Source organism: Petaurus breviceps, unplaced genomic scaffold, assembly GCF_028583685.1.
Source record: "Petaurus breviceps papuanus isolate PSGF00001 unplaced genomic scaffold, PetGlider_PUasm1.0 221, whole genome shotgun sequence".
NCBI lineage: Eukaryota > Metazoa > Chordata > Mammalia > Diprotodontia > Petauridae > Petaurus > Petaurus breviceps.
In genome coordinates, this window is record NW_027185877.1 from 3,078,318 (window position 1) to 3,099,803 (window position 21,486).

The following is a 21,486-nucleotide window of genomic DNA, read 5'->3' on the forward strand; positions in this document are numbered from 1 at the left end:
GCTTGACTGTACGTGTTTTCAAATTGTTTATGTGTGTGCATGTATGTATGTATTTGTGTGTGTGTGTGTGTGTTTTTCACTCTCAATTGAGTGGCTATAATCTTTAAAAATCTTCCATTTACCTCAAGGCCAAGTTATCTCCTGAGTAAGTGGAAGGCAAAAATTGTATCTTCTTATTCTTTGTACCATGCCATAGTTTTGTTCTTGCATATTGTTCATACTCGAATCTTTGAAAAATGAATTTATTTTTGGACCATACCTGTGATTTCATTGGAATAGGGAACTCCTGTTGAGAAGACTCAATCTCAATGCAGATCAGCACTTGCTCTGAAAATTAGACTTAATACAGCAGCTCTTTATTCTTGTGTGTGGGTCATGGAATTCTTTGTCAGTCAGGTGAGTGATGTTTTTGAATGCATAAAATAAAATACAGAGAATGACAAAAAATCATATTGAAAAACATTTATAAAAATAGTAAAAATATAAAATTAAATGTCTACAAATCCCTGGACCCCAGATTAAGAACTCCTGCTTTAGAAAGCTGGCTGAGGTACTAGGATGAGAAGCAACTTCCCTGGATCACACTGCCAACACATATCAAACACAGGATGTGAATCTACATCTTTCTGATTCCATTAATCTATCCATAGTACTATAAATTGCCACTCTTTGAGGCTCACAACATGCACAAAATGTGCTTCCTGCTTTTTCCTTTTCATTTTATTTATTTGCTGGAAATGTTTTCTCACTCTATATAAATACCCTCAGGAAGAATTTCAAATTCTCAGTATAATGTATTTGTTCCTATTCACCAGAATGAAATAAGAGACTAAGTTATAATAAGGTATAAGTGTCTGTTAAGGGCTTCCAGGTTTGGTTTTCCCCCGTCTGTAGAATAATCATTTTGTATCTAGAGTTATGATAAGTTGTGTTCATGTGTGATTTGCTGCCAAAAAAGGGCATGGTCACACGAAAACCAGAGAGCACAAGTACTTCTCTTTCAAGGGCTATTTGAGATGGAGAGTAATTATATACAGCCACAGAACAAATATCAAAGGGAAAACTGCAGGTTAATAAAGTTCTGAGGATTTCTCTGTTGATTGAAAAGAAGACCCCAGCAGGATTTTCAGGGCATAAGCCTGACTTGTAAATTTTGTCTCTGACATAACATGAGCAAGAACACAAAAGAGGATGTCTTTTTAACGAAAAGGGAGGATAGGAAAGTCAAATAAGGCTCTGCCTCTCATTAACTACAGCTAGCCAAAAGTTTCTCCTACAAGGACAGCACAAAAGGAGTTAAAAGCCACCTGGAAAGGCTTTTGATGCAAACCAGACTAAATGATCTCAATAACTTACCTCATCAGTTTTAGAAAGAAAGGTTTTTCATCACTCAAAAATGAGTCTTCTTTATTGAAAAATTAGAACCACTTTCCATGACAGAAGAGTAGAATGCTTTAGGTTCTAAGGTCCATACTGATGGAGGAGTCTACCATTCTAACTCAGTAAGGGATGGCTTCACTGGAATCCAAGGTAGTCCATGATATAAAGTTTTACACATCACTTACAGCGAATGAAGCTGCTTAAGGGCAGAAGTCTGGCCTAAAAGGAGGAAAATTCTCATTAATGTGAGCTGGAGAGAAAACCCAGAGACATAAATTAAAAGAATCATGCCATGATATCTCTAGATCCTTTGAACAATGTTTCCTATATCTATCATAATGTATGTTGTTATTGTTATTTGTTATATGTTATTATGTATGTTATTGTTCATAACACTTAGTGCCCCAGAACCCAAGTATCTGACAGAAAATAAATCCTGTTTTAGAGCAGAAAAATGAGAGAAGCCATTTTTTACTAGAAATTGTGAGGAAAGGATACACATATAGGGAAACAGCAGTAAAGGAGGAAAGAGTAAGAAATGCATGTACAAATTCAATTCAACAGATATTTATTTATCATGAGATGTGTGTATGTGGGTGTGGGTGTGTTTGTGTGTATGGCAAGGGCAGCCAGGTGCTATAGTGAAGAGAGTGTCAGGCCTAGAGTCAGGAAAACAACCCTGAGTGCAAATCTAGCCTCAGATACTTAGCTGTGTAGACCATGGGCAAGTCATCTAAACCTCTTTTCTTCAATTTCCTCATGTGCAAAATGAACTGGATAAAGAAACAGCAAACTACACCAGCACCTTTGCTAAGATAACTCTAAATGGGATCACAAAGAGTCAGACATGACTGAAACGACAGAGCAACAACAACAACAACACAGCAGAGAAGCAGTGTGGCAGTGAACAAGAAGCTGACCTTGGAGTAGAACGTTATGAATGTAAGTCCCTCCTCTGACATGTAATCCTAAGCAAATTGTTTAACTTCTCAATTACCCCCCAAAAAAACTCCAATATTACAACAGGGATTATAGAAAAATGGTAATTAAGACCTAGAGGATCCTAAGTCCCCTCTAAAAAAATATTAAGATTTAAAATGCACCAGTTTAAAAGGGAATAAAGAAAATCAGCTATAGACTCCTCTACCCAGTTTAGGTGTGCACAGAAGGAAGACCGGCATCCTACAAAACACCAAAGGAGAAAAGCAAAGGTAGATGAAAGGTGTAAGCAAAACAGCCTTGTGGGTCCCCTGGTGGCAAAAGGCCATAGCAGGAGCAGCCTCAGAGCCCAGTAGCAATAGTAAGGCCCTAAGGCAGAGCTCAACATGGGGAAAATGGAGCCTCCTGGTCAAAAGTCCAATGAAGAGAAAGAGTCCTAGAATCCAATAGGGAGAAAAGGACCCCAGAAAGAGTTCAACTCAGGGGATGGCCCAGAGCAGTTATTTGGGGGAGGGGTAAGCAGAGCATCACAGTAAGAGATAGGGGGAGAAGAGCCTCAAGTAAAGACTGGTAAGTAGGTGGTCTAGGAATCCCTGCAGCAGAAGAAAAAGGCAAAATATAAGACTTATAACCAAGAATATCCTATCTGGCAAAACTAAGTATATTACAGGAGAAAAAATTAATGAAATAGAGGATTTTAAAGCTTCCTAATGAAAAGGCCAGAACTGAATAGACATTTACCAATGGAAACATAGAAAGGTACACACATTTGTTCTATTGGAAAGGTTTATATGGGAGATGAACTGTTTAATCGTTAATGAGGGGGTAAGGCATAAATGTTTCCAAAAGGCATAAAGAAAGAAAAATATGATAGACAAGGAGAAGACAGAAATGGTAAGGATAGGGGGCTGTACTGGAGAAGAAAAGAGGATAATCATCTAACATAAAAGAGGTGCATAAAATGAAAAATTTTTAAACACGGAGAAAAGAGTAGAGGAAATAGGTATCTTATAAACCTCACTTTCATCTGAACTAGACCAAGGAAGTTTGAACACAATTACACACAAGCACACATACACACACAATAAAGATTCTAGTATAGTAATACAACAAATTCAAAAGGGAAATAGGGATAGAAATAGTGGCAGTAAAGAGAGGAGTTCAAGAAGAAGGGTAGGAGGGGCGGCCAGGTGGCTCAGCGAGTAAGAGCACCGGCTCCAATGTCGGGATGACCTGGGGTTCAATTCTGGGCTCAGATACTTAGCATCACACCCAGAAATAACTGGCTGTGTAACCTTGAGCAAGTTACTTAACCCCAATTGCTTAAAAAAAAAAAAGAAGGGTAGGATAGCTAAGAGGATGGACATAAACAGAACAAACTCCAATCTCAGAACAGAAATATAAAGTGGGATTAAAAGAAAGAAAACAGGAATAAAAATCTGTGATTAAGGTGGAGCAGGGAAACAAGAAGAGAGGTAAAAGAACAAAACCAGGCTATTTCATTTATAGTCAAGTTACAGTGCTGAGAAAACCCCATCTCTTTTATCACCTTTTTATTGGTAAAGAGTAGAGTGAGAGCAAAAAGAAGAAAAAGCACATGAGGACATAATGGAGAGAAATATATAATGAGCAATTATATAAATTGATGAAATCATCCATAGCAGAATGAATTAGAAAAAAAGAAATAAGGAAGGAAACTATTATCCTTAGAAGTATCAAAAATAACAAATTTCATATATACGCCAAATAGCATAGTATCTATATACTTAAAGGAAAAATTAAGCAAATTGCAGGGGAAAATCGTAGAACTATAATAGTGAGGGACCTCTGGTATCCTTTTAAAACCCAGGCAAATCAAAAGGTAAATAAGAAAGAAAATAAGGATTTGAAAGAACTTTATAAAAACAGAGAAAAAAACCTGTCTGGCCATTACTGAATGAGAATAGAAAAAGAATTTACATAGTTTTCAGTTGCACATAGTACCTTTACAAAAATTAACCTTGTATCAAGACATAAAGGCTTCACCAAAAAGAAAAAGAAATACTACATACATCATTTACTGGTCTCATTGTAATAACAATTATATTCGATAAAGACCCTTTAAGGAAGTAAACAACATACCAGGGGCGGCCAGGTAGCACAGCGAGTAAGAGCACCGGCTCCAGTGTTGAAAAGACCTGGAGATCGAATCCCGGGCTCAGACACTTAGCACCCAACCAGAAACAGCTGGCCGTGTAACCTTGAGCAAGTTACTTAACCCCAATTGCTTAGGGGCAGCCAGGTGGCTCAGCGAGTAGGAGCGCCGGCTCCAGTGTCGGGATGACCTGGATCAGGTCCCAGGCTCAGACACTCAGCACCACACCCAGAAATAACTGGCCATGTAACCTTGAGCAGGTTACTTAACCCCGATTGCTTTAAAAAATAAAAAAACATACCAGAACTTATGGGATGCTGCTAAGGTAGTTGTTAGGAGAAAATGTATAACTCAAATGCTTTCAGAGAAAAAAAAACACAAATCAATTAATGTGGTATATAACAACAACAACAACAACAAACAACAACCAATAGAAGAACAAATCACAATTTATGTCCTTTGGAGACACTTGTTTCTTACCTCCTCATTAGCATGTAAATAGTTCATCCTGATATAATCCTTTCCAATAGAACAAATATGTGTAACTTTTTTATGTTTCTATCCCAAAATCAAAGTCATCCAACTGAACAACAAACAATAAATGCTGAAAATTAGAGATTAATAAATGTGATGAGGGATCTTATATATGCACAGAGTTGCTGTAACAGTGTCTTTCCATGCAGAGAAGTAGAGAGCTTGCTTATGAGACAGCTAAACGGTACAGAGGACAGAGCACCATCTGTAGAGCCAGGAGGACCCAGTTCCACCAGCGGCTCTGGGAGAATTGTGATGATACGTAAGGGAAGTATTTGTGGAGCATGTATAGACATTCTGTAACTGATACCAGTCAGCTAAGCACATATTGAAGAGGAAGCTCTTTAGTTGGTTGCAGAGGCTTTTTAAAAGGCCTGTCAGTATCAGTTACTTACTATTTTGTCTCACTAGCTCTTGGGGAATGGTATATTCAGTGAGAGACCATTCTATAAGGAGAAGGCTTTGGGGACTTCTCCTCTGAAGTCATATGGCCCAAAAGAGACCTTGGTCCTTGGTCTTTGCATTTGTTCTTTTCTGTTCTAGGTCAGAGTTGCAGAATCTGAAGGTTTATAGCCAGTAAAGCACTGATACCCTGAGAAGCAAGAAGTGACCTTCAGAACACCAGCCCAGCAATAACTGAGACAAGGACTCACCAAGAGAGAAATCTTTTTGTCTGTGAACTTGATGGGACTGATGTTTATCTATGTAAGAACTGAGCTAAATTGATCCCACTTTCCTCAAGTTGGTGTAGTGGGGAATATGCCCCTGAGATGTTAAGGAAAATGTTTATATATTTCTTATTGCTTAACCTTTAGAATAAATATCCCTTTGTAAAAATCTAGGTTAAGTGGTTAAATGGAACTCAGGTTCAAGTGATGACCCCCTAATGATATGGGGAACATAGCTAAAGGCAATGGCATCAGAGAACAGACACCCTGAACTCAGGATATCCTAGAACCCTAAGGAAAATATATAGCAGGCCTGCCTCTAGGAAAAGGGAGGCAAGAGAAACCTTACTACAGAGGAACTGTTGACCTACATGGAAGGAGAGTGTTTCCGTACTGAGAGTTTCTTACATCAATGAAATGAGTCATAAACAACAAGAACAGCAACAACAAAAACCAATGTACAAGTACTGTGCTGAAAACAGAATGGAAAATAAGGAAGAACACTGATCATAGTTTATTTATATAGCACTTTTTACAATATAAAGGGCTTTACAAATATTACAATATCTTATAGATATCACATTTTATATTATTTTGTATATGCTTTTACTTGTCTGTACATATATTATAATCTTCCAATAGAATATAAGCCTCTTGAGAGAAGGAATTGTTTTGTCTTTGTCTTTATATTCTCAGAACTTGGATAATTTTTGATGAATTTAATTTGAATTATTACATTGGAAAGCAAAGTTTAAGTCAAAAGGACTGCAATTATCCGATCTTTACCATAGGGAGTTTTCTAATCCCCATTACATACCAATAATTTATAATTCTGGCTCTACAGCATTCTCTACCACCATCTTGATCCAACCCCCAATCCCTTCCCCACCACCCACCCCCCCATTGCCCTTTTCTTTCTCTCCTCTTCTAGCACAAACTGGAGTATGGAGCATAGATAGGACCATAGCTCTAGAAGTGGAAGGGATCCCAGACTGACCAGGGGTGGAGAACTTGCAGTCTAACCCAACACTTTAATTTTAAAGATTAAGAAACAAAGTCTAAGACAGTTGAGGTGACTTGCCTCAGGTCATACCCGTAGTAAGTTGAAGGGCCAGATACTACAAAGAAGGCATTTGCTCTCACCTGAAACTAAATCCCTTTCAATATTATTTCAAGGATTGGAAAGAAATTCAAGTGAACTAAGAGTCAAAAATCTGACTCTCATTTTTCTCTTAGTACTAGGACTAGGTCATTGCTCTTTTTATAACAATAACTGATATTCATAGAATCTATTTAAAGTTTGCAAAGCATTTTATATACATTAATAACAGTAGCTAGCTTTTACATTGCTTTAAAGTTTTAAAAAAGGTTTTACAGGAATGGCTAAGGGGAGCAGTGAGAAAGAGCACCGGCCCTGGAGTCAGGTGGACCCAGAATCGGTTCTGGCCTCAGATACTTAACACACACACACACACTGGCCGTGTAACCTGGGGCAAGTTACTTAACCCCAATTGCTTAAAACAAAAAAAAAAAGGTTTTACAAATGTTATCTCATTTCAACCTGACAATAATCCTATGAAATAGATACTGTTATTATTATGTTAATTTTACAGATGAGGAAACTGAGGCAAATAGCAGTAGCATCACTTGTCCAGGGTCACACAGCTAATAAGTGTATGGGACACAATTTGAACCCAGTCTTCTTGACTCCAGGCACAGCACTCTCTGCATTGTGTCACCTTGGTATCTCTTTGAAGTGTCACCGCAACCTTGTGAAGCAGGTATAACAGGTGGTTATTATCCTCATCTTATAAATAAGAAAATTGAGGGTGAAAAAAGTTAAGTGACATGCCCAAGATCACACAGCTCACTAGTGTCAGAAGCAAAATTTGAACCCAGGTCTTTCTTCTTATCTCCATCCCTCTATCCCCCATGCTGAGAATGCCTTCTCTTTTATGCACACAGTATGGCAACCTATTAGCTATTGTTGTCTCTTTTTTTTTTCAATTTATTTATCTGATGAAAGTATTAAGCCATAATCATAGACTCTACACAGATGCAGGATGGTAAAAGAGAATGTGGGTTAACTCTGAAGTCTGAGGACGTGTTCTAATCTGCCTGTGTGACCTTAGGTAAGTCATTCTACTTCTTCCCTGGGCCTCAGTTTCTTCCTCTGTAATAGGATATGGTAGCACTCAATTCTCTCTGATGTCCTTCTAGTTCTAGTTTTATGATTATATGCCTTCAATAACAACTTTCAATTCTAATAACAATATATTAACTTCTCTTTACTAGTTTCTACAGCTGGAATGAGCTTCCTGATTCCCATCAAAGAAATAAAGATAAACCCTGAAGGTTGAGTTAGAAAACCATCCCAAGTGACCTAAAAGAACCTTTAATAAATTAATTCCTAAACTTTCTGGCTGTGAGGTGGCACAGGAGATAGAGGTCTGGGTCTGGAGTCAGGAAGACCTGAGTTCAAATGAGGCCTTAGACACTTACTATCTGGGTAACTCTAAGCAGGTCACTTAACCCTGTTTGCCTCAGTTTCCTCATCTGTCAAAAGAGCTGGAGAAGGAAATGGGACACCACTCTAGTATCTTTGCCAAAAAAAACCAAAAGGGGTCATGAAGAGTCAGACATGACCGAAACAACTAAACAATAAACAATCCCAATCTTACCATTTTAAATGGCAGATGATACACCAAAGACATAGCTAAAAAGAAACCAGAATTTTCTATCTGTTGATCATTGCCCTTGTACAGTAAAATAAAGTTTTGGGAACCACTGCAGAAGTACTGTTTGTCAGATAATCCTCAGTCTGCTCTCATATTTTGAGTATGTGGTCAAATTACTTTCTCAGCCAAATAATTGAACTTTTAGTCATTTGGGAGTATGGTTGCTGACCAATTAACTCAGGGCTTCCATCAAATGACTAAAACTTCTTGGCATTTAGTAAATGACTAAAAATATCACCATGACCCTAACCATACTGCAGCTTCTAAAAGAGAAAGCAAGACAGAAGTCAGTTAAGACAACTTCATAGAAATGTACCTCCAGTGATGAAGCTATAATAACAAATAGTAATTTTGCATCTGTCCCCTTTTCCTCCACCCATATGGCTACCACCTAAATCCGGGCCTTATTCATTTCACATTTAAATTAAGTATAAGAAAGAATCTTTTAATTGTTCTTCCTTCTTCTGATCAATCAATCAAAAAGCCTTTATTAAGTACTCACTATATGGTAAGCACTAGGGGCACAAAGAAAAAAACAAAAATTTTTCCTGCCCCCAAGAAGCTTATATATTCACAAGGGAGAAAACATGCATATAAATAGGTATAAATGAGATACATACAAAGTATTAATGTACTCTGTATGATAACCTTAAAGGAGAAATCATTAGCAGCTGGGTGGACTGGGAAAAGCCTACTTGAAGAAGGTGACATTTATTTAAGCTTAATCTTGAAGGAAGCCAGAGATTCTAAAAGGCGGAGATAAGGAGAGAGAACATTCCAGGAACAAAAACAGCCAATAAAAAAGCATGGATATGGGAAATGGAGATGCTGTATGAAGAACAGCAAATAAGCAGGTTTGTCTATAGAGTGTGTGGAAGGAAGTAATGTGTAAGAAGACTAGAAAAAGAAGAGGGGCCAGGTTGTAAAGAAGTTTGAAGGTAAAACAGAGGAATATATCCTAGAGATAATAGGGAGCTATAGAAGTTTTACTACATGAGAAGGGGGAGGAGATGTCTTAGTCATACTGACACTTCATGAAAATCACTTTGGCAGTCTTGTAAAGGACAGATTGGAGTGGGGTGAAACATGAGTCATGGAGTCTAATTAGGAGGCTTTTACCCAGTTGATAAGTAATGAGAGATTAGACTTGGGCTGTGACTATGTAAGTGGAAAAAGGTAGACATATCATAGAGATGGTGTGAAGAAGCAAATGATAAGATTTGGCAAATGATTGGGTATGTGAGGAGAATGAGAGTATGGAATCAAGAATTATGTTATGGTTGTGAGCATGAGTAACTGGGAGGATGGTAGTGCTCCTAATAGTAACAAAGACGTTCAGAGGAAGATATATTTGGAGGAAAAGATAATGAGTTCTATTTGTTAAGTGTGAGATACCTAGAGGACAGCCAATCTGAAATGTCAAAGAAGCAGCTTGTGATGGAGGACTAGAGCTCAGGAGAGATACTAGGTCTGTATATACAGATCTAGGAGTCATAGACTTCTAGAGCAATTGATAATTGAACCAATGGGGAATGCTGAGATCATCAAAAGAGAAAATATAAAGGGAAAAGAGAAGAGGGTCCAGGACAGAGCCTTGGCATACACTTACAGTTAGTGGTTGTGACATGGTTGAAGATAAAGCAAAAGAAATTGAGGAGTGGTCAAATAGGGAGGAAGAGACTCAGAAGAGAAGTGTCATGAAAACCCGGAGAAGAGAGAATATTCAGTAGAGGCTAGTCAACAATGTCAAATGCTACAAGGAGGTCAAGAAGGATACGGACTGAGAAAAAGTCAATAGATTTAGCAATTAAGAGACTGCTAGTAGCTAGTGGTAGGATAGCTGTTTCAGTTGAATGATGAGGACAGAAGTCAGTTTGTGTTTCTTCCAGCAAACCTAGGTCATATTCTCATACCCACAAATATCATTAGCCAGAAAAGTGGACATACAGAGAAATATGCATGGAAAGGAATACACAAAGAAAGTATGTGTGATAGGCATATATTTAGAGAACACATGGGGCCAAGGCACCCTTCCCAAAGTATGAAGAGGCAATTGTCAATCTGATACTCTGGGGCCATCACTGTTTTCCAGAGATCTGTCATCATGATATTCTTACGGGGTCTTCTCTTCACTGGTGTCTTAGGCATTATTGTAGTGTCTTACTGGTCACTTCCTCCTCTAAGTGGAACTTGTCTCCAGTTCTATTATCAACTAGCATCTTCAGCCAAGGGATTACCCTACCTCTATAAGAGGCCTATGAGTGAGCTCTACCACCCCTCTTCTGGCTTACAGACCAGAAGCTTAAGTTTCATCTCTTTTAAGAAGGTTGGGTTATTCATTTAGTGCATTACTAGAGGAAAAAAACCAAAAACTTCAGCTATTCTTCTCCTTACAAAGAGAGATCTATTAGTTCACAGAATCTTTAGCCATAGATGACTTTCTTCTCCAAAAGAAGTGTATTTGACTCCAATGGTCAAGTTGTTTCAGAACACAAAATAGCCAGATAGCTAGTTTGGGCCTTTAGAATCTTGTAGGTGCAATTTCCAGTAGTGGTCACTAGGCAGCACTGAGCTTTGTTTTGGATTTTGTTTTTGTGTTTTTAAGTAGTTAAGAACTGCAGACCAAACCTTAAACAAAAATGTTGTATTTGTCCTTTCTAAAAATAACAAATAAATTTAGTAATAAAGCATCAGCATAAGTATTATTAAACATGCAATCTATAGAAAGGATAGCATAAGCAAAAACATAAGCTATAGAAAGAAGAAAACAAAAATCTATTTAGAGAATAAAGAAATCTACAGTCTAGGGCCCAGGGGTGGGGAACCTGTGGCTTCAAGGCCACATGTGGTCCTTTAGATCCTTAAATGCGGCCCTATTGAGTCAAAAGGTTGCTTAGTCTAGAGTCTGTGAATGTTTATCTCTTTTTAATATTTTGATAGCTGTATTTAATATAAATTGTTTCCTCTGTAATTCTATGTATTTTCTTTTATGAATTTAAAGACATTATTTGGAGAAGGGCTCCACAGACTTCAGTAGACTGAAAAAAGGGTCCATGACACACAAGCAGCAAAGAATCACCTGAAGAACCTAGCACGCTCTATATGAAGATGGTAAGTTACAGAGAAGGTGCCCATTTGCATTGGTAGAGGAAGTTCTTCAGAGAGAGCTCCCAATGCAGTGAAATCAGCCCTCCGGCACCCTTCCCTCTTTTCTGGGGACCTCCTGTCCTTATCTCTCTTCTGCTATTTCTTCTCTTAATGAACCCCCAGTATCTTATATTAGTCATAGGTATGTCCCCCCTCTTAGGACTGCAGTGAGGATGATAAAAGAGAATTTAAGTAAATTTTTATAAACTTCAAAGCTAAAAAAAATGTAAGGAATTGGAAACTCTGGCTACAGATACCTAAAGCTGCTTCAGTTATTAAAGATTTAAGTTTCTAAAGTCTCACACATATTTCTGTGGGTTGAAAAATAAACACATAAAAACCCAAACCCAAGTTTGTTTGCCTCTCTAGGTAATGGACATCTGAGTCTTTCAGTTGTGGGATGCATGAAATCCAAATATGTGTGGGCTAATTGTACTCAGTCTCAATAACAGTTATGATTGATCTGAAGGAGCTAGTAAGACATCAGGTAGAAATCAGATATACAGTAGTAGCACAGAGCAAGTTGATAGGTTCCGTAGGCCTACTAGTTCATACACAGTTATTAATTAGGTAAAGAGAAAAGCTACCCAAAGGAACAATGGGTCAGTCATTCTGAATAACTAGAGAGTTTATATAGCACAGTATAGCAAAGATAAGTTTGGGAAGTAAATTGGGATATGACAATGGAGGGCACTGAGTAACAGGTAACAAAGTCTTTAGAATTTATCCTTTAAATAACATAGAACTATTGAAGGTTATTGAGCAGGGGAGTGACATGACAGAAATGTTGCTTAGTAAAAATTATCTGACTATACAGTGTTAGAGGAAAGAGATTTAAAGCAAAAAGATCAGGTAGGATGCAATTTCAGAGGGCGCAAAGAAAGGCAACATGACACAGCCGAAATAAGCCTGGAAATAATTTTAAAAAGCACAAGATTTAGAGTTGGTTTTAAATACCACTTTTGCCACCTACTACCTGTGTGACTCTGGGTAAGTAACTTAACCTGTTTGCAACATAGATTCCATGTTTTTACAGTGAAGAGATTGACCCATCTTTAATGTCTCTTACATCTCTGAAATTTTGATTCCCAAACATTTGGGCTAACTCCTTTAGAGAGTGCCTACTCTTGGTACCGGTGAGAAGATAATAAGAAGGTAATCTTATTTAAGCTGTCTTCCTGCTCGTTCTTATCCCCTAATTCTTTTTTTCTTCCTATATAAAAAAGGGGGGGGAAAAGAAAAATATTACAAGGTTCCTTTCTGGATATGTTCTATTCAAACCTCTGGTGTTTTCCTCCCAATGAGAGAACAGTTATATGCTAAGTTAATATTTTAGCTCATCTGTTACTCTCTCTTCCTCTAGCTCTGTTCCAGTCCCCTTTAATCCCTTCCCTCCTCACCCTCAAAGTCATTTCAGATGAATGGCTTCATTAACACTGACTTGAGATTCTTTACTAAAAACTTATAGTTCCAGTACTTTTTTTTTTTAACATTTTACAAGCTACCACAGCCCTCTCTTAACAAAGACTTTGTCTTCTTTTTCCCTGACAACCTCATGCATTTTGGAACATTCTGACCTAATATACATAGCAACCAGTTACCAAAAATTTATATAACAGTACAGCTTTCTCCATGCCACCTACGGGGCTGTCCTTCATAGAGCAAAATGAGGAATCAGGTGCCATGAGAATAGAGAAAGGTAAATACTGTCATGATTTATTTATTTGTTATATAAATGCAGGGATCTTTTTTAGTACTTTGTTCACTCTTTCCTACTTCTCCTTCCCCCACTGAACAATTAAAAAAAGAAAATAAAAAGAAACCCTCATAATAAATGTTTATACCCAGCAAAACAATTTTGCCATGTTGCCACATTGGCCATGTCCAAAAACGTATGCCTCATTCTGAATTTTCCAGTCCATCACTGCTCTGTTAGAAAATGGGTAGCATGCTTCATCACGTATCCTCTGGAATCATAGCTGGTTATTACATTGATCAGAGTTCTAAAGTCTTTCCAAGTTGATTTTTTTAATAATGTTTTCATTATATAAAATGTTCTCCTAGTTCTGCTCACTTCACTCTGCATCAAGAATCTCAAGGGAAATAATGAAAAAAAATGGGAAGGGAGGAGGCCTAGTATAGGCCTTCACCTATACTACAGAGTATCATATACTATTTGGTACTGGTTAAAATGTGGAAAAATAAAAAGTGAAACAGATTAGATACATGAGATATAGAAGCAAAAAAAAGAGCATCAGTGAAGAATTTAAAGAAAATGTATAGAAATAAACAAAAGGAAAGTCCAGAGGCAACAGAGACAGTTAAGATGGTTTGGAATAAACATGCTAAATTGAGTATATATGTAAGGAAAAACAAGATCTATGAAATGAGATTCAAAGTTCATTATATCATCCTGTCTTCCCTATTTGTTTTTAAAGCAATCAGGGTTAAGTAACTTGCTCAAGGTTACGCGGCCAGTTATTTCTGGGTGTGGTGCTGAGTATCTGAGCCCGGGATTCGATCTCCAGGTCATCCCGACACTGGAGCCGGTGCTCTTACTCACTGTGCTACCTGGCCGCCCTGTTTCTTCCCTATTTTTGATAAATGAAAATGTTCATGTGTGATTTTTCTTAAGTTCAGAAGGAAATATTAAAATTAAAGCTATTTAATGGTAGGCTAATTCAGTGAGTTGCTCATCCAATTTACATTTCATACCATGTATCTTCTGAAGAACCGTGGATCTAGGAAAAGTCCTGTTAAGTTCTGGGACTCAATGCATTTAACATAATGATATTCATGGGAAAAGATGATACAAAACCATTTTATCAATATGGAATCCCCTTCTTGGACCCATACTAGACACTGGCAAATCCTCCATGATATTGGTGAATATCATGGGTGAGCTTATATCTCCCCATTTCCTGCCTGTCTTGATCATAATACTCAGTGAATGCTGCACAAAATTATCTCTGTGGCTGGCCCTGTCATGGAATTTTACATGCTTAACATCTACATAGAAGAAATTGTACTGAAAAAGAAACTTTAAAGATGTATTTTTCTCTGAAATGCCAAATGCTCTTTTACAATCAACAAAAAATAAAACATAGAATAGGCTTGGGAGTCAGGAAGACCTGAATTCAAAGCCTGCCTTTGGTACTTGAGAGCTATGTGACCCTGGGCAAGTCACTTAACTTTTCTATTTCCTTATCTGGAAAATGCAGATAATAATAGAACCCACCTCTCAGTATTGTTATGAGGATCAAATGAGATAACATTAGTAAAGCAGTTGGCAAACCTTGAAGTGCTTTATAAATAATTGCTATTATATATTAGCAGGAGCTTTTATATACTTGATAACACTGATTCAATAATGTGACTACAAAGTGGTAATTATTTTAAAAATCATCTCATCTCTCTTTCATTCACATGTATAACTTCTTACCAAGTTTTCTTATAAAATGTCTCATGACATGCAATTAATGAGAGACAATACAGTGTCAGGGCAGGGCAGTACAGTGGGAAGGAGGTATGCTGTATTTAAAATCAAAATACCTGATTTAAATTCTGGTGCTGCTGCTTATTCCTTTTGTGACCCAGGCAAAATCACTTTCTCTTTCTCAGCTTCAGTTTCCTCATCTGAAAAATAAAAGAGATGAGCCTAACATTCCTTAAAGTTCTTTCCAACTCTCAGGCATAAGCTTTGATTCCATTCCTATAAAAATAATATGAGGATCTCATCACTTCCTACCTTGATTACTGCAACAACCTACTATTTTTTTTCTAGTTCTAAATTTCTTTCCTCTTGACCATACTTCTTTACAACCATCAAGTTAAATATCCTAAAGTCCTCATCTTCAACAGTTTCTTCTTTGCTCAACAATCTCAACAGCTCTCTGTGAAATAAAACCCCAATTTCTCAAATTGCCATTAAAGGAACTCTACAGTTTGGGTCCATTTAGCTTTATTTTTTTATTATTTCCCAATAGGATCCCTCTATTCTAGTCTGAAGAAATTCTGGATTGTCTTGAGAATGTACTATGGATGAATATTCCCTTCTCTGAGCCTCATGCTGTCCCTATTATCTAAAATACCTTGACCATTCTCCAAACCCTTCAGGTCACAGTTAAACAACCAACTTTAATTTCTCCTTTCTAAATAAAAGATTGGTATTCAAAGGAATTGAATTTGAATCTTGGTTGTGCCCTTTTTAGCTGGTAAGTCATGATGTAAAATCTCCTTATACCCCAGTTTCCTCTTTGGAAAAATGAAGGGAAAATGGGCCAAAATTATAAAAGAAATTCTTGATGATGGAGGAGCTATGAGAAAATAAGTATGCTGGGTCCCAGAAGAGCCAGGTTCCAGGTTTGACCTCTTGGGAAAGAAATTTTGAATTATATAAGAAAAGTTAAAAATCGTTTAAAGCCTTTGACCCATCAATCCTATTTCTAGGATATTATTGACAGAAACATAAGACATCTGCATTAAACTACTCATAATACCACTATTTGTAATAGCTAAAAGTTGGAAACACCCTACATGCCTTGTTCAACAATATATGGTAAATTAATATCATAGAATTACACCATAAAGAGCAAAGAGTATAAAGAACTCAGATAAACATAGGAAGACCTATGTGAACTGACGCCGAGTTAAAAAAAAAAAAAGCAAAACCAAAAGAAAAATGTACACAATGACCCCAGCTACATAAAATAAGTTAATGTTAAATAAAATAAGGATATTCATAACTAAGGTCAACAAAATCCTGGTCAACTACAATCAACAATATTGGTTCTTTCTTGCTAAATTTAAAGAAAGTGGATTTCTTTTCTTTTTATAAGAAATAATTTATAAGAGGGTAAAGTCACTAGTGGCAATCAATCTTTAACGCTTTTTGGCTTAACTATTTCCTGAGGAGATTCTATGTTGGTAGTTGTTAATATATGTATTTAGGTTTGTCAGATTTGTCAATACCAAATGCATCAAGTAAAAAAAACAAATACGCTTAATTTTAAATCAGTGTGGAAGGAGAAAATTAGTGGAATGGATTAGAGCAGGGAGCTTAACCTGGGACCTGTGAACTTTTTTTCAATAGTTTAATTTCCTTTGTAATGCTATGTATTTTATTTTGTACATTTAAAAACATGATTCTGAGGCCCCCACAGGTTTCACCAAAATTCCAAAGGAATCCAGGGGGGGAAAAAAAGACAAAGAACTTCTGGACTCAATGGTCATTCAAAACCCCTTCCAGTTCAAATATATGACCTCATTCCATTGTCTGGTGACTCTCTAAACAACAATGACTAGCATTCAAAAACTACAAGGCAGCACATAACCAGTCTGATGTATGTTTACATTGCCGGATATATTTCATATCATAAGCTTCTAAAAGGTAGAAGTTATTCCTTACTCTAATTCTGTATCTTACCTAAGAGTTCATAGCACTGAAGCACTCAACAAGCCCTGAATAAATGAATCAACCAAAACCTTTCACCCATCAGCTTTCTTCACACATCATGGGTGTTATATTCTAAGAGAACACTTCCTAATCCCACCCTTGATCCAGTTGTTAGTATTCCAAATTTATTGCAGTTACACCGAATTATTCTGTATGCACTTCCCTGTGTGCACGTCATATCCCTTTAGTAGACTGTTGACTCCTTGTAGGCAGGACCCATTTCATGTTTTCCTTTGCATACCTGTCACCTAGCATGGTGCCTTGTACAAAATGGATGCTCAATAAAGGTTTGTTGAACTTGAATAGAGTTGACTTCAAACTGCACATGTGAAAATGGTTCTTTGGTCTTTGTCCTTAAAAAAAAATTTGGAAATTGTGCCAGTGATGGACATGTTCCATCTTTAATTTGAATCCCTTATTCCAGATGAGACATCTCTCCCCCTAGCCCATATCCACAATGATATCACTTGGCTAGCATTGCCCAATTACATACTCAATCATCAGCTGAGCTATGACTCAATGTGTGCAAATAGTAAACTTGGCATTTTCTGAGTTTATTTTTAAGTCTCAGTTTAATAATTTTTTTTTAATTAGTGGAGAAGAGAAATGAGGGTGGAAGAACACAATAAATGGGGAAAAGGAAATAATACTGAAAAGAAACCAAGATGGCACATGCTTTCCAGAACACAGATTCTTAACCTTTTTTTATGTGTTATGTACTTCTTGGGGAACATAGATGGCACAATAGAGAAAGTGCCAGGTCTGAAGTCAGAAAGACTCATCTTCCTGAGTTTAAATCTGGTCTCAAACACTTACCAGCTGGGTGACCCTGGGCAAGTCACTTAACCCTGTTTGCCTCAGTTTCCTCAACTGTAAAATGAGCTGGAGAAGGAAATGGCAAACCACTCCAGTATCTCTGCCAAGAAAACCCCAAATGGGGTCACAAAGAGTAGGACACAACTGAAAACAATTGAACAACAGCAAGACTTCTCAGGCCCTCTGGTGAAACTTACAGACGCTGTCTCAGGATGTTTTTAAATGAGGGGAAGGGAATAAGTATTTATGTAGTGCTCACTCTGTGCTAGACATTATGCTAACCACTTTCACAAATATTATCTCAATGGATCCTCACAATAATCCTTAATCCTGAGGATTATGTGCTATTATTAACCCCATTTTACACTTGAGAAACTGAGGCAAAAAAAGGTTAAGTGATTTGTCCAAGGTCATAAAGCTAGTGTCTAGTTTTAGGCCCAGTGCTCTATCTACCAGCTACATATAAAATAAAACAGAAAGGATTGCCAAATAATCTGATTATATTAAAATGAATAATCAAAAACACAGTTGCTGTTGTTTTTTAAAGTTTATAATTCCTGGGTTAAGCACACGTATTTTAGAGGCATTTGTCTTTATTCTGTTTCTTCTAGATTCAGTGGTTATGCCATAGTTAATATTTCCTGCAGGGGACACTTAAGCACATTCCATCCGTGTGGAGATGGGTGCCTCATAACTTAGTGACACATCCCACTCTATACACCATGCATGGTATTTTCAAACATTCACAATTTCTCTCCTGCTAAACCACTTGTTTAGAAAAGAGCTCATCCTGAACACTTTGTGCTGTCATGAGCCAGAAACAATTTTGCGTTCTCATAATCCAGAGACAATTTTCTTCAGTCATCTTTGTGAACAAAAACATAACGAAATCTTTGAATGGAGCGGGAAATGAATTTTATTTTCTCCCCCTTCAAAATATGGCTAAAGGGAATTTCCTTACACTTTCCAAAAGACACACTTTAAGCCAGAAACAAATCATCCAGCAAGGGAGAAGTCAGGAGACCTGTATGTAATAGCTCTATCCTAACTTACAGCCTAGTGAACATCAGCCGTCTGTCAGCACCTCTTCTGGTAGCTGTATCCATACAGTCCACCAAGAAAGGGGGAAAAAATCTGATAACTCAGTCATGTGATTGCAGTGGAAATAACTGAAAAGAATGGCAAAGCAGAATAGTTGTGGGTAAGGAGAGAGACATGGACAAAACTTGGAGTTTTTTTTTATTTTAGTTTTAACATATGAGGGGAAAAGGCATTTGCTACAGAAAGGGAAATGGTTATCTTTTAGTTGCAGATGCTGAGAGAAAGTGTTCTATATCCAGCAAGATTATATCTTGGAGAAAAGTTATTCCTCTAAACTTCCTCCTAGGATTCATGGGGCCAAAGAATTCAAAACCAGTAATGTTTTCCTAGAACAATAAAGAGAAGAATTCATACTCATATGGTGATTTGAAGTTTACAAAGTGCTTATCTCACAACTACTCCATGAACTGCAATCATTTTAACCTTTTTACAGATATAGAGACTGAGGCTTAGAGGAACTAAGTGATCCACTTTGGGGTCAGAGGTAGGAAGTATGAGTCAATAATCAATAAACATTCATTAAGTGACTTCACTGGCCATGGGACCCACACTAATCAGGCTAGGATCTTTCCAGTTGGGTATCAAGAGTTTTGAGGGGATTGTGACGAAACTTTGTCAAGGGGGTGAAGAAAATGCTGTGCACTAGAAGGGGGCCCATTATTATTTCCTTGCTAATCTTACTCTACTGCAAGTCCCTTTTCTGTCCTTTTTAATAAAGTATTCTGTTTAAATCCTCATTTTAAAGCCTGAAGCTTTCAGGAGAACTGAAAGTCCCTAGAAGATAGCTGGAAATGAACCAAATTCAGATGTTCTCATGATTTCTCAGGACTGGGACAAAATGACCTGTAGGATTATTATGCGAAGCCCTCTTCAGTCAATTCTGTATGAGGGCCAGAGCCAAGAGAGTCTCTCATGATATCATAGGCCAAAAGAGCACTGGCTATAGAATGAGTCTTAACTCTGTTACCTGTTAATAGGTTGCCATGGGCAAATCACTCAATGTCATTTATTTTCAGCATTTCCATCTGAAAAATGGGAATAATAGTAATTACATTATCTACCTTGAGAGGCAGCATGGGGTAGTAGACAGAAAGCTAGTCTTAAAGTCAGGAAGATGTGGGTTCAGATCCTACCTCTGACACATACTAGCGGTGCGATACTAGGCAAATCACTTCACCTCCAAGTGTTGTAGTAGATTCTCTAAGACTGTAAGTTTCAGACAAGGATGTATTAGTAGATGGTTCCTCATTTTGGATTTCTCTACACAAAATAGACAACAGACATCCTCTAAGCTCAGATGATACCCTAATGATGCAAAAAGAAAATGAGGATGGCTCTCAGCAAGCTGGAAGGATTCAAGCCTGTGAGAGAATGTGGACATGAAATCATTGGTCCATTTCCTAGCCCTATCTCCTTCATAATTCCTCATTGGTTTTGTGTTGTAGCACGCTAGCACTCACCATGGACCCTTTCTTTGCCCTCTAGATGATACTCATGCTCACTGACTCATGCTCTATGACTCACAACTTTACATGTCCATCTTCATGTACGTGAGATGAGGTATAGCTTTTATTCCCATATATTGAGGGATTTAATACTATTTAAAGATATAATATTAAGGGAACAATGTTATTAGATCTTTTCGTGATTTTTTTTCTTTTTTAAACCATGTCTCCCTATATCACCAAGGCTAGAAGTATAGTGTCCACTCCCAATCAGTGGTCCCAATCCCACAGCTGACTGGCACAGAAGCTTTGACCTATCTTATTTCTAATTTGGACTGGTTCAACTGTCCCAAGAGAGCCTGGTGGCCCTCTGCTCTGAGGGACTCATCATATTGCTGCTGAACTTAGTGAGAACACCCAATAGACTTTAGCCCTACTGTCCTCAAGCTCAGAAATAGAGTTCAAGAGATCTGGCCTCAGCATTCCCAGCAGTAGGATCTACAGGCATGTGCCACCATGTCTGGCCTGCTGGTTTATTTGCTTTATCTTCTGGAGCAGAGGTGCAAGCTAAGTCTCCAAAATAAAAGTATCACTTTGAGGAATCAAACATCTATTTCTTTGTCTAAGTGGCTCCTGGAATTTCCTGTTCTCCCAATCATCCTTACAATGCATACCTTTTTATATTCCTGGTCTTAGTTCACTGCAAGAATGGTAGAGCTATAACCTGCCCCTACTGCACTTTCAGAATTTGGGTTATGAAGTTTAAAGCTGTTTGGAGCTTACTTTAAGAAGACAAGATAATACTTTTCAGGATACTATATCAGAAAGGAAAAAAATCAAGTATTCAACATAATCCTCATAATTTCTTTCTAAATCAAAAGAAAAAATCACCAATGTATTTAAGTTTATAAACTTTTGATAATTCCCTTTCTGAGCAATAGAATTGAAAGCATCTTTACCATCCACCAAAATCAATTAAAGAAGGAAGATTAAACTATAACTGCAAACTAACTCAAAAGCTTTAATTGCTGAATTAAATCCATTTAAAGGAATTAATGTAATTCTCATATTCTAGTAGGAATGAGAACTCTTCAACAACTCAGGAAGCAACTGAGAGCTGAGCTCTAAT

At 37.4% G+C, this 21,486-nt stretch overlaps 1 long non-coding RNA gene across 1 annotated transcript in view; it reads right to left on the reverse strand.

The window, feature by feature from the left end:
* Positions 1–257: 257 nt before the first annotated feature.
* LOC138166313 (uncharacterized) overlaps positions 258–21,486 on the reverse strand; it is a 143,902-nt gene continuing 122,673 nt past the window's right edge. Inside the window, exons 3-5 of the long non-coding RNA XR_011169580.1 lie at positions 15,093–15,176; positions 1,357–1,599; positions 258–383 (exon numbers count right to left, since the gene is read on the reverse strand). This is a non-coding gene — a long non-coding RNA (uncharacterized lncRNA). The remainder of the gene's footprint in view (positions 384–1,356; positions 1,600–15,092; positions 15,177–21,486) is intronic.